Consider the following 12,679-nt stretch of genomic DNA (forward strand, 5'->3'; position numbering starts at 1 on the left):
TGTAATCTGGCTTCTGCAACTTTGAACATGAAAAATCCAATGAGGAGAAGAAAAGCAGAGCCAAAGAGTCCATCCCAAAATCCGACAAACAAGCAAAATGAACAAAAAACATTGAATTCAATTCTTTCTGATTTTAGAAACTGCATTAAAGAAGGGGTGCACCGGTCCTGGAGATACTGCAATACCAGGTCAATGCGTGGAGTGGACAGAGCAAGCTCTTTTTCCATCTCCCTGTTCTAAAAATCCATTTAATATATGGTCCCCAGATAGGGGACGTATCAGATATTAAACTGATAAGAACAGATACTACACTTGATCTTAGCCAAAAGGCCGAGAAGCGATAACCAGAATTGGTTTCAAACTACGGAGCCACCCAAGGATCCTAAAAAGTCCATTTGTGGAGATGAGCTCCTGGACTCCCGTTAAGAAGACATGTTGTCAACCTCTAGATCCCTTACATGCCTGCACTTTTCGGCTTGCTGCTGCTGCAATCCACGCGTTTTAGATCTGCATAACTCCACCTCTTTAAACACAGCACCTTCACCCCCTGCTGTTCCCACCCGCCTCAACACCGTTGGAAGGGAGGAGAACCAATTAAGGCGGGGGGTGGGGTGGAACGAGCAGCTGTCTACCCTTAGCAGGAGGGCTCCTGATTACATACCTCTCCTGCTGCTGCTGCTGCTGCTGGCTGTCCAGCAGCAGACTGAAGGTGGCTGCTGCTGTGCACAGGTATATAAAGGCTCAGAGCCTATTATGACACGCGCAGCCAGCGTTCCATTGCCACATTCCATCTACTGCAGGCAGGATACCTGGCTGGCTGAATGTCGCTGAGAAGCTCACAGAGACCGCCATAAGCAACAGTTTAACAGAATGCCACAGACTAATCAACCAAACTTTTTGGGTTGGGTTCTCTTTTATAGTCTGCAGGCATTAAATGAAAGAAGTCAGTGTTCCAGCAGAAGGAGACAACGTTTCAGAAAAGGCATTGTAGCAAACCAAAAAAGAAATTTTAAGCGCAGCAGTGTAACCAGCGCACATACCTGTTAGCTCGGGTGAGTTTAAAAGGCTGCTGTTGATAACAAGGGCATTTGCTAAATAGATGGTGTGTGTGCAACAATATACTGAAAGGTCAATTATATTGTGCAGCTTATCTCACCACCTGTAGTTATTTAGGTGAAAGCTCCAAAATGCTTGCCTAATATGTCTGTTTATCCAAAAGGAAGTAGAAAGGGAGAGCTAGAAAGATAGCATTGCATCACATTACATGGCAATGCAATGCACAGTTGCTGAAGTTGAACCAAAATGAGCTTGTAATCTGGCTTCTGCAACTTTGAACATGAAAAATCCAATGAGGAGAAGAAAAGCAGAGCCAAAGAGTCCATCCCAAAATCCGACAAACAAGCAAAATGAACAAAAAACATTGAATTCAATTCTTTCTGATTTTAGAAACTGCATTAAAGAAGGGGTGCACCGGTCCTGGAGATACTGCAATACCAGGTCAATGCGTGGAGTGGACAGAGCAAGCTCTTTTTCCATCTCCCTGTTCTAAAAATCCATTTAATATATGGTCCCCAGATAGGGGACGTATCAGATATTAAACTGATAAGAACAGATACTACACTTGATCTTAGCCAAAAGGCCGAGAAGCGATAACCAGAATTGGTTTCAAACTACGGAGCCACCCAAGGATCCTAAAAAGTCCATTTGTGGAGATGAGCTCCTGGACTCCCGTTAAGAAGACATGTTGTCAACCTCTAGATCCCTTACATGCCTGCACTTTTCGGCTTGCTGCTGCTGCAATCCACGCGTTTTAGATCTGCATAACTCCACCTCTTTAAACACAGCACCTTCACCCCCTGCTGTTCCCACCCGCCTCAACACCGTTGGAAGGGAGGAGAACCAATTAAGGCGGGGGGTGGGGTGGAACGAGCAGCTGTCTACCCTTAGCAGGAGGGCTCCTGATTACATACCTCTCCTGCTGCTGCTGCTGCTGCTGGCTGTCCAGCAGCAGACTGAAGGTGGCTGCTGCTGTGCACAGGTATATAAAGGCTCAGAGCCTATTATGACACGCGCAGCCAGCGTTCCATTGCCACATTCCATCTACTGCAGGCAGGATACCTGGCTGGCTGAATGTCGCTGAGAAGCTCACAGAGACCGCCATAAGCAACAGTTTAACAGAATGCCACAGACTAATCAACCAAACTTTTTGGGTTGGGTTCTCTTTTATAGTCTGCAGGCATTAAATGAAAGAAGTCAGTGTTCCAGCAGAAGGAGACAACGTTTCAGAAAAGGCATTGTAGCAAACCAAAAAAGAAATTTTAAGCGCAGCAGTGTAACCAGCGCACATACCTGTTAGCTCGGGTGAGTTTAAAAGGCTGCTGTTGATAACAAGGGCATTTGCTAAATAGATGGTGTGTGTGCAACAATATACTGAAAGGTCAATTATATTGTGCAGCTTATCTCACCACCTGTAGTTATTTAGGTGAAAGCTCCAAAATGCTTGCCTAATATGTCTGTTTATCCAAAAGGAAGTAGAAAGGGAGAGCTAGAAAGATAGCATTGCATCACATTACATGGCAATGCAATGCACAGTTGCTGAAGTTGAACCAAAATGAGCTTGTAATCTGGCTTCTGCAACTTTGAACATGAAAAATCCAATGAGGAGAAGAAAAGCAGAGCCAAAGAGTCCATCCCAAAATCCGACAAACAAGCAAAATGAACAAAAAACATTGAATTCAATTCTTTCTGATTTTAGAAACTGCATTAAAGAAGGGGTGCACCGGTCCTGGAGATACTGCAATACCAGGTCAATGCGTGGAGTGGACAGAGCAAGCTCTTTTTCCATCTCCCTGTTCTAAAAATCCATTTAATATATGGTCCCCAGATAGGGGACGTATCAGATATTAAACTGATAAGAACAGATACTACACTTGATCTTAGCCAAAAGGCCGAGAAGCGATAACCAGAATTGGTTTCAAACTACGGAGCCACCCAAGGATCCTAAAAAGTCCATTTGTGGAGATGAGCTCCTGGACTCCCGTTAAGAAGACATGTTGTCAACCTCTAGATCCCTTACATGCCTGCACTTTTCGGCTTGCTGCTGCTGCAATCCACGCGTTTTAGATCTGCATAACTCCACCTCTTTAAACACAGCACCTTCACCCCCTGCTGTTCCCACCCGCCTCAACACCGTTGGAAGGGAGGAGAACCAATTAAGGCGGGGGGTGGGGTGGAACGAGCAGCTGTCTACCCTTAGCAGGAGGGCTCCTGATTACATACCTCTCCTGCTGCTGCTGCTGCTGCTGGCTGTCCAGCAGCAGACTGAAGGTGGCTGCTGCTGTGCACAGGTATATAAAGGCTCAGAGCCTATTATGACACGCGCAGCCAGCGTTCCATTGCCACATTCCATCTACTGCAGGCAGGATACCTGGCTGGCTGAATGTCGCTGAGAAGCTCACAGAGACCGCCATAAGCAACAGTTTAACAGAATGCCACAGACTAATCAACCAAACTTTTTGGGTTGGGTTCTCTTTTATAGTCTGCAGGCATTAAATGAAAGAAGTCAGTGTTCCAGCAGAAGGAGACAACGTTTCAGAAAAGGCATTGTAGCAAACCAAAAAAGAAATTTTAAGCGCAGCAGTGTAACCAGCGCACATACCTGTTAGCTCGGGTGAGTTTAAAAGGCTGCTGTTGATAACAAGGGCATTTGCTAAATAGATGGTGTGTGTGCAACAATATACTGAAAGGTCAATTATATTGTGCAGCTTATCTCACCACCTGTAGTTATTTAGGTGAAAGCTCCAAAATGCTTGCCTAATATGTCTGTTTATCCAAAAGGAAGTAGAAAGGGAGAGCTAGAAAGATAGCATTGCATCACATTACATGGCAATGCAATGCACAGTTGCTGAAGTTGAACCAAAATGAGCTTGTAATCTGGCTTCTGCAACTTTGAACATGAAAAATCCAATGAGGAGAAGAAAAGCAGAGCCAAAGAGTCCATCCCAAAATCCGACAAACAAGCAAAATGAACAAAAAACATTGAATTCAATTCTTTCTGATTTTAGAAACTGCATTAAAGAAGGGGTGCACCGGTCCTGGAGATACTGCAATACCAGGTCAATGCGTGGAGTGGACAGAGCAAGCTCTTTTTCCATCTCCCTGTTCTAAAAATCCATTTAATATATGGTCCCCAGATAGGGGACGTATCAGATATTAAACTGATAAGAACAGATACTACACTTGATCTTAGCCAAAAGGCCGAGAAGCGATAACCAGAATTGGTTTCAAACTACGGAGCCACCCAAGGATCCTAAAAAGTCCATTTGTGGAGATGAGCTCCTGGACTCCCGTTAAGAAGACATGTTGTCAACCTCTAGATCCCTTACATGCCTGCACTTTTCGGCTTGCTGCTGCTGCAATCCACGCGTTTTAGATCTGCATAACTCCACCTCTTTAAACACAGCACCTTCACCCCCTGCTGTTCCCACCCGCCTCAACACCGTTGGAAGGGAGGAGAACCAATTAAGGCGGGGGGTGGGGTGGAACGAGCAGCTGTCTACCCTTAGCAGGAGGGCTCCTGATTACATACCTCTCCTGCTGCTGCTGCTGCTGCTGGCTGTCCAGCAGCAGACTGAAGGTGGCTGCTGCTGTGCACAGGTATATAAAGGCTCAGAGCCTATTATGACACGCGCAGCCAGCGTTCCATTGCCACATTCCATCTACTGCAGGCAGGATACCTGGCTGGCTGAATGTCGCTGAGAAGCTCACAGAGACCGCCATAAGCAACAGTTTAACAGAATGCCACAGACTAATCAACCAAACTTTTTGGGTTGGGTTCTCTTTTATAGTCTGCAGGCATTAAATGAAAGAAGTCAGTGTTCCAGCAGAAGGAGACAACGTTTCAGAAAAGGCATTGTAGCAAACCAAAAAAGAAATTTTAAGCGCAGCAGTGTAACCAGCGCACATACCTGTTAGCTCGGGTGAGTTTAAAAGGCTGCTGTTGATAACAAGGGCATTTGCTAAATAGATGGTGTGTGTGCAACAATATACTGAAAGGTCAATTATATTGTGCAGCTTATCTCACCACCTGTAGTTATTTAGGTGAAAGCTCCAAAATGCTTGCCTAATATGTCTGTTTATCCAAAAGGAAGTAGAAAGGGAGAGCTAGAAAGATAGCATTGCATCACATTACATGGCAATGCAATGCACAGTTGCTGAAGTTGAACCAAAATGAGCTTGTAATCTGGCTTCTGCAACTTTGAACATGAAAAATCCAATGAGGAGAAGAAAAGCAGAGCCAAAGAGTCCATCCCAAAATCCGACAAACAAGCAAAATGAACAAAAAACATTGAATTCAATTCTTTCTGATTTTAGAAACTGCATTAAAGAAGGGGTGCACCGGTCCTGGAGATACTGCAATACCAGGTCAATGCGTGGAGTGGACAGAGCAAGCTCTTTTTCCATCTCCCTGTTCTAAAAATCCATTTAATATATGGTCCCCAGATAGGGGACGTATCAGATATTAAACTGATAAGAACAGATACTACACTTGATCTTAGCCAAAAGGCCGAGAAGCGATAACCAGAATTGGTTTCAAACTACGGAGCCACCCAAGGATCCTAAAAAGTCCATTTGTGGAGATGAGCTCCTGGACTCCCGTTAAGAAGACATGTTGTCAACCTCTAGATCCCTTACATGCCTGCACTTTTCGGCTTGCTGCTGCTGCAATCCACGCGTTTTAGATCTGCATAACTCCACCTCTTTAAACACAGCACCTTCACCCCCTGCTGTTCCCACCCGCCTCAACACCGTTGGAAGGGAGGAGAACCAATTAAGGCGGGGGGTGGGGTGGAACGAGCAGCTGTCTACCCTTAGCAGGAGGGCTCCTGATTACATACCTCTCCTGCTGCTGCTGCTGCTGCTGGCTGTCCAGCAGCAGACTGAAGGTGGCTGCTGCTGTGCACAGGTATATAAAGGCTCAGAGCCTATTATGACACGCGCAGCCAGCGTTCCATTGCCACATTCCATCTACTGCAGGCAGGATACCTGGCTGGCTGAATGTCGCTGAGAAGCTCACAGAGACCGCCATAAGCAACAGTTTAACAGAATGCCACAGACTAATCAACCAAACTTTTTGGGTTGGGTTCTCTTTTATAGTCTGCAGGCATTAAATGAAAGAAGTCAGTGTTCCAGCAGAAGGAGACAACGTTTCAGAAAAGGCATTGTAGCAAACCAAAAAAGAAATTTTAAGCGCAGCAGTGTAACCAGCGCACATACCTGTTAGCTCGGGTGAGTTTAAAAGGCTGCTGTTGATAACAAGGGCATTTGCTAAATAGATGGTGTGTGTGCAACAATATACTGAAAGGTCAATTATATTGTGCAGCTTATCTCACCACCTGTAGTTATTTAGGTGAAAGCTCCAAAATGCTTGCCTAATATGTCTGTTTATCCAAAAGGAAGTAGAAAGGGAGAGCTAGAAAGATAGCATTGCATCACATTACATGGCAATGCAATGCACAGTTGCTGAAGTTGAACCAAAATGAGCTTGTAATCTGGCTTCTGCAACTTTGAACATGAAAAATCCAATGAGGAGAAGAAAAGCAGAGCCAAAGAGTCCATCCCAAAATCCGACAAACAAGCAAAATGAACAAAAAACATTGAATTCAATTCTTTCTGATTTTAGAAACTGCATTAAAGAAGGGGTGCACCGGTCCTGGAGATACTGCAATACCAGGTCAATGCGTGGAGTGGACAGAGCAAGCTCTTTTTCCATCTCCCTGTTCTAAAAATCCATTTAATATATGGTCCCCAGATAGGGGACGTATCAGATATTAAACTGATAAGAACAGATACTACACTTGATCTTAGCCAAAAGGCCGAGAAGCGATAACCAGAATTGGTTTCAAACTACGGAGCCACCCAAGGATCCTAAAACGTCCATTTGTGGAGATGAGCTCCTGGACTCCCGTTAAGAAGACATGTTGTCAACCTCTAGATCCCTTACATGCCTGCACTTTTCGGCTTGCTGCTGCTGCAATCCACGCGTTTTAGATCTGCATAACTCCACCTCTTTAAACACAGCACCTTCACCCCCTGCTGTTCCCACCCGCCTCAACACCGTTGGAAGGGAGGAGAACCAATTAAGGCGGGGGGTGGGGTGGAACGAGCAGCTGTCTACCCTTAGCAGGAGGGCTCCTGATTACATACCTCTCCTGCTGCTGCTGCTGCTGCTGGCTGTCCAGCAGCAGACTGAAGGTGGCTGCTGCTGTGCACAGGTATATAAAGGCTCAGAGCCTATTATGACACGCGCAGCCAGCGTTCCATTGCCACATTCCATCTACTGCAGGCAGGATACCTGGCTGGCTGAATGTCGCTGAGAAGCTCACAGAGACCGCCATAAGCAACAGTTTAACAGAATGCCACAGACTAATCAACCAAACTTTTTGGGTTGGGTTCTCTTTTATAGTCTGCAGGCATTAAATGAAAGAAGTCAGTGTTCCAGCAGAAGGAGACAACGTTTCAGAAAAGGCATTGTAGCAAACCAAAAAAGAAATTTTAAGCGCAGCAGTGTAACCAGCGCACATACCTGTTAGCTCGGGTGAGTTTAAAAGGCTGCTGTTGATAACAAGGGCATTTGCTAAATAGATGGTGTGTGTGCAACAATATACTGAAAGGTCAATTATATTGTGCAGCTTATCTCACCACCTGTAGTTATTTAGGTGAAAGCTCCAAAATGCTTGCCTAATATGTCTGTTTATCCAAAAGGAAGTAGAAAGGGAGAGCTAGAAAGATAGCATTGCATCACATTACATGGCAATGCAATGCACAGTTGCTGAAGTTGAACCAAAATGAGCTTGTAATCTGGCTTCTGCAACTTTGAACATGAAAAATCCAATGAGGAGAAGAAAAGCAGAGCCAAAGAGTCCATCCCAAAATCCGACAAACAAGCAAAATGAACAAAAAACATTGAATTCAATTCTTTCTGATTTTAGAAACTGCATTAAAGAAGGGGTGCACCGGTCCTGGAGATACTGCAATACCAGGTCAATGCGTGGAGTGGACAGAGCAAGCTCTTTTTCCATCTCCCTGTTCTAAAAATCCATTTAATATATGGTCCCCAGATAGGGGACGTATCAGATATTAAACTGATAAGAACAGATACTACACTTGATCTTAGCCAAAAGGCCGAGAAGCGATAACCAGAATTGGTTTCAAACTACGGAGCCACCCAAGGATCCTAAAACGTCCATTTGTGGAGATGAGCTCCTGGACTCCCGTTAAGAAGACATGTTGTCAACCTCTAGATCCCTTACATGCCTGCACTTTTCGGCTTGCTGCTGCTGCAATCCACGCGTTTTAGATCTGCATAACTCCACCTCTTTAAACACAGCACCTTCACCCCCTGCTGTTCCCACCCGCCTCAACACCGTTGGAAGGGAGGAGAACCAATTAAGGCGGGGGGTGGGGTGGAACGAGCAGCTGTCTACCCTTAGCAGGAGGGCTCCTGATTACATACCTCTCCTGCTGCTGCTGCTGCTGCTGGCTGTCCAGCAGCAGACTGAAGGTGGCTGCTGCTGTGCACAGGTATATAAAGGCTCAGAGCCTATTATGACACGCGCAGCCAGCGTTCCATTGCCACATTCCATCTACTGCAGGCAGGATACCTGGCTGGCTGAATGTCGCTGAGAAGCTCACAGAGACCGCCATAAGCAACAGTTTAACAGAATGCCACAGACTAATCAACCAAACTTTTTGGGTTGGGTTCTCTTTTATAGTCTGCAGGCATTAAATGAAAGAAGTCAGTGTTCCAGCAGAAGGAGACAACGTTTCAGAAAAGGCATTGTAGCAAACCAAAAAAGAAATTTTAAGCGCAGCAGTGTAACCAGCGCACATACCTGTTAGCTCGGGTGAGTTTAAAAGGCTGCTGTTGATAACAAGGGCATTTGCTAAATAGATGGTGTGTGTGCAACAATATACTGAAAGGTCAATTATATTGTGCAGCTTATCTCACCACCTGTAGTTATTTAGGTGAAAGCTCCAAAATGCTTGCCTAATATGTCTGTTTATCCAAAAGGAAGTAGAAAGGGAGAGCTAGAAAGATAGCATTGCATCACATTACATGGCAATGCAATGCACAGTTGCTGAAGTTGAACCAAAATGAGCTTGTAATCTGGCTTCTGCAACTTTGAACATGAAAAATCCAATGAGGAGAAGAAAAGCAGAGCCAAAGAGTCCATCCCAAAATCCGACAAACAAGCAAAATGAACAAAAAACATTGAATTCAATTCTTTCTGATTTTAGAAACTGCATTAAAGAAGGGGTGCACCGGTCCTGGAGATACTGCAATACCAGGTCAATGCGTGGAGTGGACAGAGCAAGCTCTTTTTCCATCTCCCTGTTCTAAAAATCCATTTAATATATGGTCCCCAGATAGGGGACGTATCAGATATTAAACTTATAAGAACAGATACTACACTTGATCTTAGCCAAAAGGCCGAGAAGCGATAACCAGAATTGGTTTCAAACTACGGAGCCACCCAAGGATCCTAAAAAGTCCATTTGTGGAGATGAGCTCCTGGACTCCCGTTAAGAAGACATGTTGTCAACCTCTAGATCCCTTACATGCCTGCACTTTTCGGCTTGCTGCTGCTGCAATCCACGCGTTTTAGATCTGCATAACTCCACCTCTTTAAACACAGCACCTTCACCCCCTGCTGTTCCCACCCGCCTCAACACCGTTGGAAGGGAGGAGAACCAATTAAGGCGGGGGGTGGGGTGGAACGAGCAGCTGTCTACCCTTAGCAGGAGGGCTCCTGATTACATACCTCTCCTGCTGCTGCTGCTGCTGCTGGCTGTCCAGCAGCAGACTGAAGGTGGCTGCTGCTGTGCACAGGTATATAAAGGCTCAGAGCCTATTATGACACGCGCAGCCAGCGTTCCATTGCCACATTCCATCTACTGCAGGCAGGATACCTGGCTGGCTGAATGTCGCTGAGAAGCTCACAGAGACCGCCATAAGCAACAGTTTAACAGAATGCCACAGACTAATCAACCAAACTTTTTGGGTTGGGTTCTCTTTTATAGTCTGCAGGCATTAAATGAAAGAAGTCAGTGTTCCAGCAGAAGGAGACAACGTTTCAGAAAAGGCATTGTAGCAAACCAAAAAAGAAATTTTAAGCGCAGCAGTGTAACCAGCGCACATACCTGTTAGCTCGGGTGAGTTTAAAAGGCTGCTGTTGATAACAAGGGCATTTGCTAAATAGATGGTGTGTGTGCAACAATATACTGAAAGGTCAATTATATTGTGCAGCTTATCTCACCACCTGTAGTTATTTAGGTGAAAGCTCCAAAATGCTTGCCTAATATGTCTGTTTATCCAAAAGGAAGTAGAAAGGGAGAGCTAGAAAGATAGCATTGCATCACATTACATGGCAATGCAATGCACAGTTGCTGAAGTTGAACCAAAATGAGCTTGTAATCTGGCTTCTGCAACTTTGAACATGAAAAATCCAATGAGGAGAAGAAAAGCAGAGCCAAAGAGTCCATCCCAAAATCCGACAAACAAGCAAAATGAACAAAAAACATTGAATTCAATTCTTTCTGATTTTAGAAACTGCATTAAAGAAGGGGTGCACCGGTCCTGGAGATACTGCAATACCAGGTCAATGCGTGGAGTGGACAGAGCAAGCTCTTTTTCCATCTCCCTGTTCTAAAAATCCATTTAATATATGGTCCCCAGATAGGGGACGTATCAGATATTAAACTGATAAGAACAGATACTACACTTGATCTTAGCCAAAAGGCCGAGAAGCGATAACCAGAATTGGTTTCAAACTACGGAGCCACCCAAGGATCCTAAAAAGTCCATTTGTGGAGATGAGCTCCTGGACTCCCGTTAAGAAGACATGTTGTCAACCTCTAGATCCCTTACATGCCTGCACTTTTCGGCTTGCTGCTGCTGCAATCCACGCGTTTTAGATCTGCATAACTCCACCTCTTTAAACACAGCACCTTCACCCCCTGCTGTTCCCACCCGCCTCAACACCGTTGGAAGGGAGGAGAACCAATTAAGGCGGGGGGTGGGGTGGAACGAGCAGCTGTCTACCCTTAGCAGGAGGGCTCCTGATTACATACCTCTCCTGCTGCTGCTGCTGCTGCTGGCTGTCCAGCAGCAGACTGAAGGTGGCTGCTGCTGTGCACAGGTATATAAAGGCTCAGAGCCTATTATGACACGCGCAGCCAGCGTTCCATTGCCACATTCCATCTACTGCAGGCAGGATACCTGGCTGGCTGAATGTCGCTGAGAAGCTCACAGAGACCGCCATAAGCAACAGTTTAACAGAATGCCACAGACTAATCAACCAAACTTTTTGGGTTGGGTTCTCTTTTATAGTCTGCAGGCATTAAATGAAAGAAGTCAGTGTTCCAGCAGAAGGAGACAACGTTTCAGAAAAGGCATTGTAGCAAACCAAAAAAGAAATTTTAAGCGCAGCAGTGTAACCAGCGCACATACCTGTTAGCTCGGGTGAGTTTAAAAGGCTGCTGTTGATAACAAGGGCATTTGCTAAATAGATGGTGTGTGTGCAACAATATACTGAAAGGTCAATTATATTGTGCAGCTTATCTCACCACCTGTAGTTATTTAGGTGAAAGCTCCAAAATGCTTGCCTAATATGTCTGTTTATCCAAAAGGAAGTAGAAAGGGAGAGCTAGAAAGATAGCATTGCATCACATTACATGGCAATGCAATGCACAGTTGCTGAAGTTGAACCAAAATGAGCTTGTAATCTGGCTTCTGCAACTTTGAACATGAAAAATCCAATGAGGAGAAGAAAAGCAGAGCCAAAGAGTCCATCCCAAAATCCGACAAACAAGCAAAATGAACAAAAAACATTGAATTCAATTCTTTCTGATTTTAGAAACTGCATTAAAGAAGGGGTGCACCGGTCCTGGAGATACTGCAATACCAGGTCAATGCGTGGAGTGGACAGAGCAAGCTCTTTTTCCATCTCCCTGTTCTAAAAATCCATTTAATATATGGTCCCCAGATAGGGGACGTATCAGATATTAAACTGATAAGAACAGATACTACACTTGATCTTAGCCAAAAGGCCGAGAAGCGATAACCAGAATTGGTTTCAAACTACGGAGCCACCCAAGGATCCTAAAACGTCCATTTGTGGAGATGAGCTCCTGGACTCCCGTTAAGAAGACATGTTGTCAACCTCTAGATCCCTTACATGCCTGCACTTTTCGGCTTGCTGCTGCTGCAATCCACGCGTTTTAGATCTGCATAACTCCACCTCTTTAAACACAGCACCTTCACCCCCTGCTGTTCCCACCCGCCTCAACACCGTTGGAAGGGAGGAGAACCAATTAAGGCGGGGGGTGGGGTGGAACGAGCAGCTGTCTACCCTTAGCAGGAGGGCTCCTGATTACATACCTCTCCTGCTGCTGCTGCTGCTGCTGGCTGTCCAGCAGCAGACTGAAGGTGGCTGCTGCTGTGCACAGGTATATAAAGGCTCAGAGCCTATTATGACACGCGCAGCCAGCGTTCCATTGCCACATTCCATCTACTGCAGGCAGGATACCTGGCTGGCTGAATGTCGCTGAGAAGCTCACAGAGACCGCCATAAGCAACAGTTTAACAGAATGCCACAGACTAATCAACCAAACTTTT

At 45.3% G+C, this 12,679-nt stretch overlaps 10 non-coding genes across 10 annotated transcripts; all 10 read right to left on the reverse strand.

The window, feature by feature from the left end:
* Positions 1-151: 151 nt before the first annotated feature.
* Positions 152-342, reverse strand: LOC141250771 (U2 spliceosomal RNA). Its single transcript, XR_012312858.1, has one exon. It is a non-coding gene; the product is annotated as a U2 spliceosomal RNA (small nuclear RNA).
* Positions 343-1,460: 1,118 nt separating this feature from the next.
* On the reverse strand, positions 1,461-1,651 carry LOC141250783 (U2 spliceosomal RNA). Its single transcript, XR_012312869.1, has one exon. It is a non-coding gene; the product is annotated as a U2 spliceosomal RNA (small nuclear RNA).
* A 1,118-nt stretch (positions 1,652-2,769) lies between these two features.
* On the reverse strand, positions 2,770-2,960 carry LOC141250794 (U2 spliceosomal RNA). The gene has a single exon (XR_012312880.1). It is a non-coding gene; the product is annotated as a U2 spliceosomal RNA (small nuclear RNA).
* A 1,118-nt stretch (positions 2,961-4,078) lies between these two features.
* Positions 4,079-4,269, reverse strand: LOC141250806 (U2 spliceosomal RNA). The gene has a single exon (XR_012312892.1). It is a non-coding gene; the product is annotated as a U2 spliceosomal RNA (small nuclear RNA).
* Positions 4,270-5,387: 1,118 nt separating this feature from the next.
* On the reverse strand, positions 5,388-5,578 carry LOC141250809 (U2 spliceosomal RNA). Its single transcript, XR_012312894.1, has one exon. It is a non-coding gene; the product is annotated as a U2 spliceosomal RNA (small nuclear RNA).
* A 1,118-nt stretch (positions 5,579-6,696) lies between these two features.
* On the reverse strand, positions 6,697-6,887 carry LOC141250772 (U2 spliceosomal RNA). The gene has a single exon (XR_012312859.1). It is a non-coding gene; the product is annotated as a U2 spliceosomal RNA (small nuclear RNA).
* Positions 6,888-8,005: 1,118 nt separating this feature from the next.
* LOC141250773 (U2 spliceosomal RNA) lies at positions 8,006-8,196 on the reverse strand. The gene has a single exon (XR_012312860.1). It is a non-coding gene; the product is annotated as a U2 spliceosomal RNA (small nuclear RNA).
* Positions 8,197-9,314: 1,118 nt separating this feature from the next.
* LOC141250808 (U2 spliceosomal RNA) lies at positions 9,315-9,505 on the reverse strand. The gene has a single exon (XR_012312893.1). It is a non-coding gene; the product is annotated as a U2 spliceosomal RNA (small nuclear RNA).
* Positions 9,506-10,623: 1,118 nt separating this feature from the next.
* Positions 10,624-10,814, reverse strand: LOC141250774 (U2 spliceosomal RNA). Its single transcript, XR_012312861.1, has one exon. It is a non-coding gene; the product is annotated as a U2 spliceosomal RNA (small nuclear RNA).
* A 1,118-nt stretch (positions 10,815-11,932) lies between these two features.
* LOC141250775 (U2 spliceosomal RNA) lies at positions 11,933-12,123 on the reverse strand. Its single transcript, XR_012312862.1, has one exon. It is a non-coding gene; the product is annotated as a U2 spliceosomal RNA (small nuclear RNA).
* Positions 12,124-12,679: the final 556 nt, after the last annotated feature.

The sequence above is a fragment of the Phyllobates terribilis genome, unplaced genomic scaffold (genome assembly GCF_046119375.1).
Source record: "Phyllobates terribilis strain yellow unplaced genomic scaffold, ASM4611937v1 Scaffold_6120__1_contigs__length_46772, whole genome shotgun sequence".
In the NCBI taxonomy this organism is placed as follows: Eukaryota; Metazoa; Chordata; class Amphibia; order Anura; family Dendrobatidae; genus Phyllobates; species Phyllobates terribilis.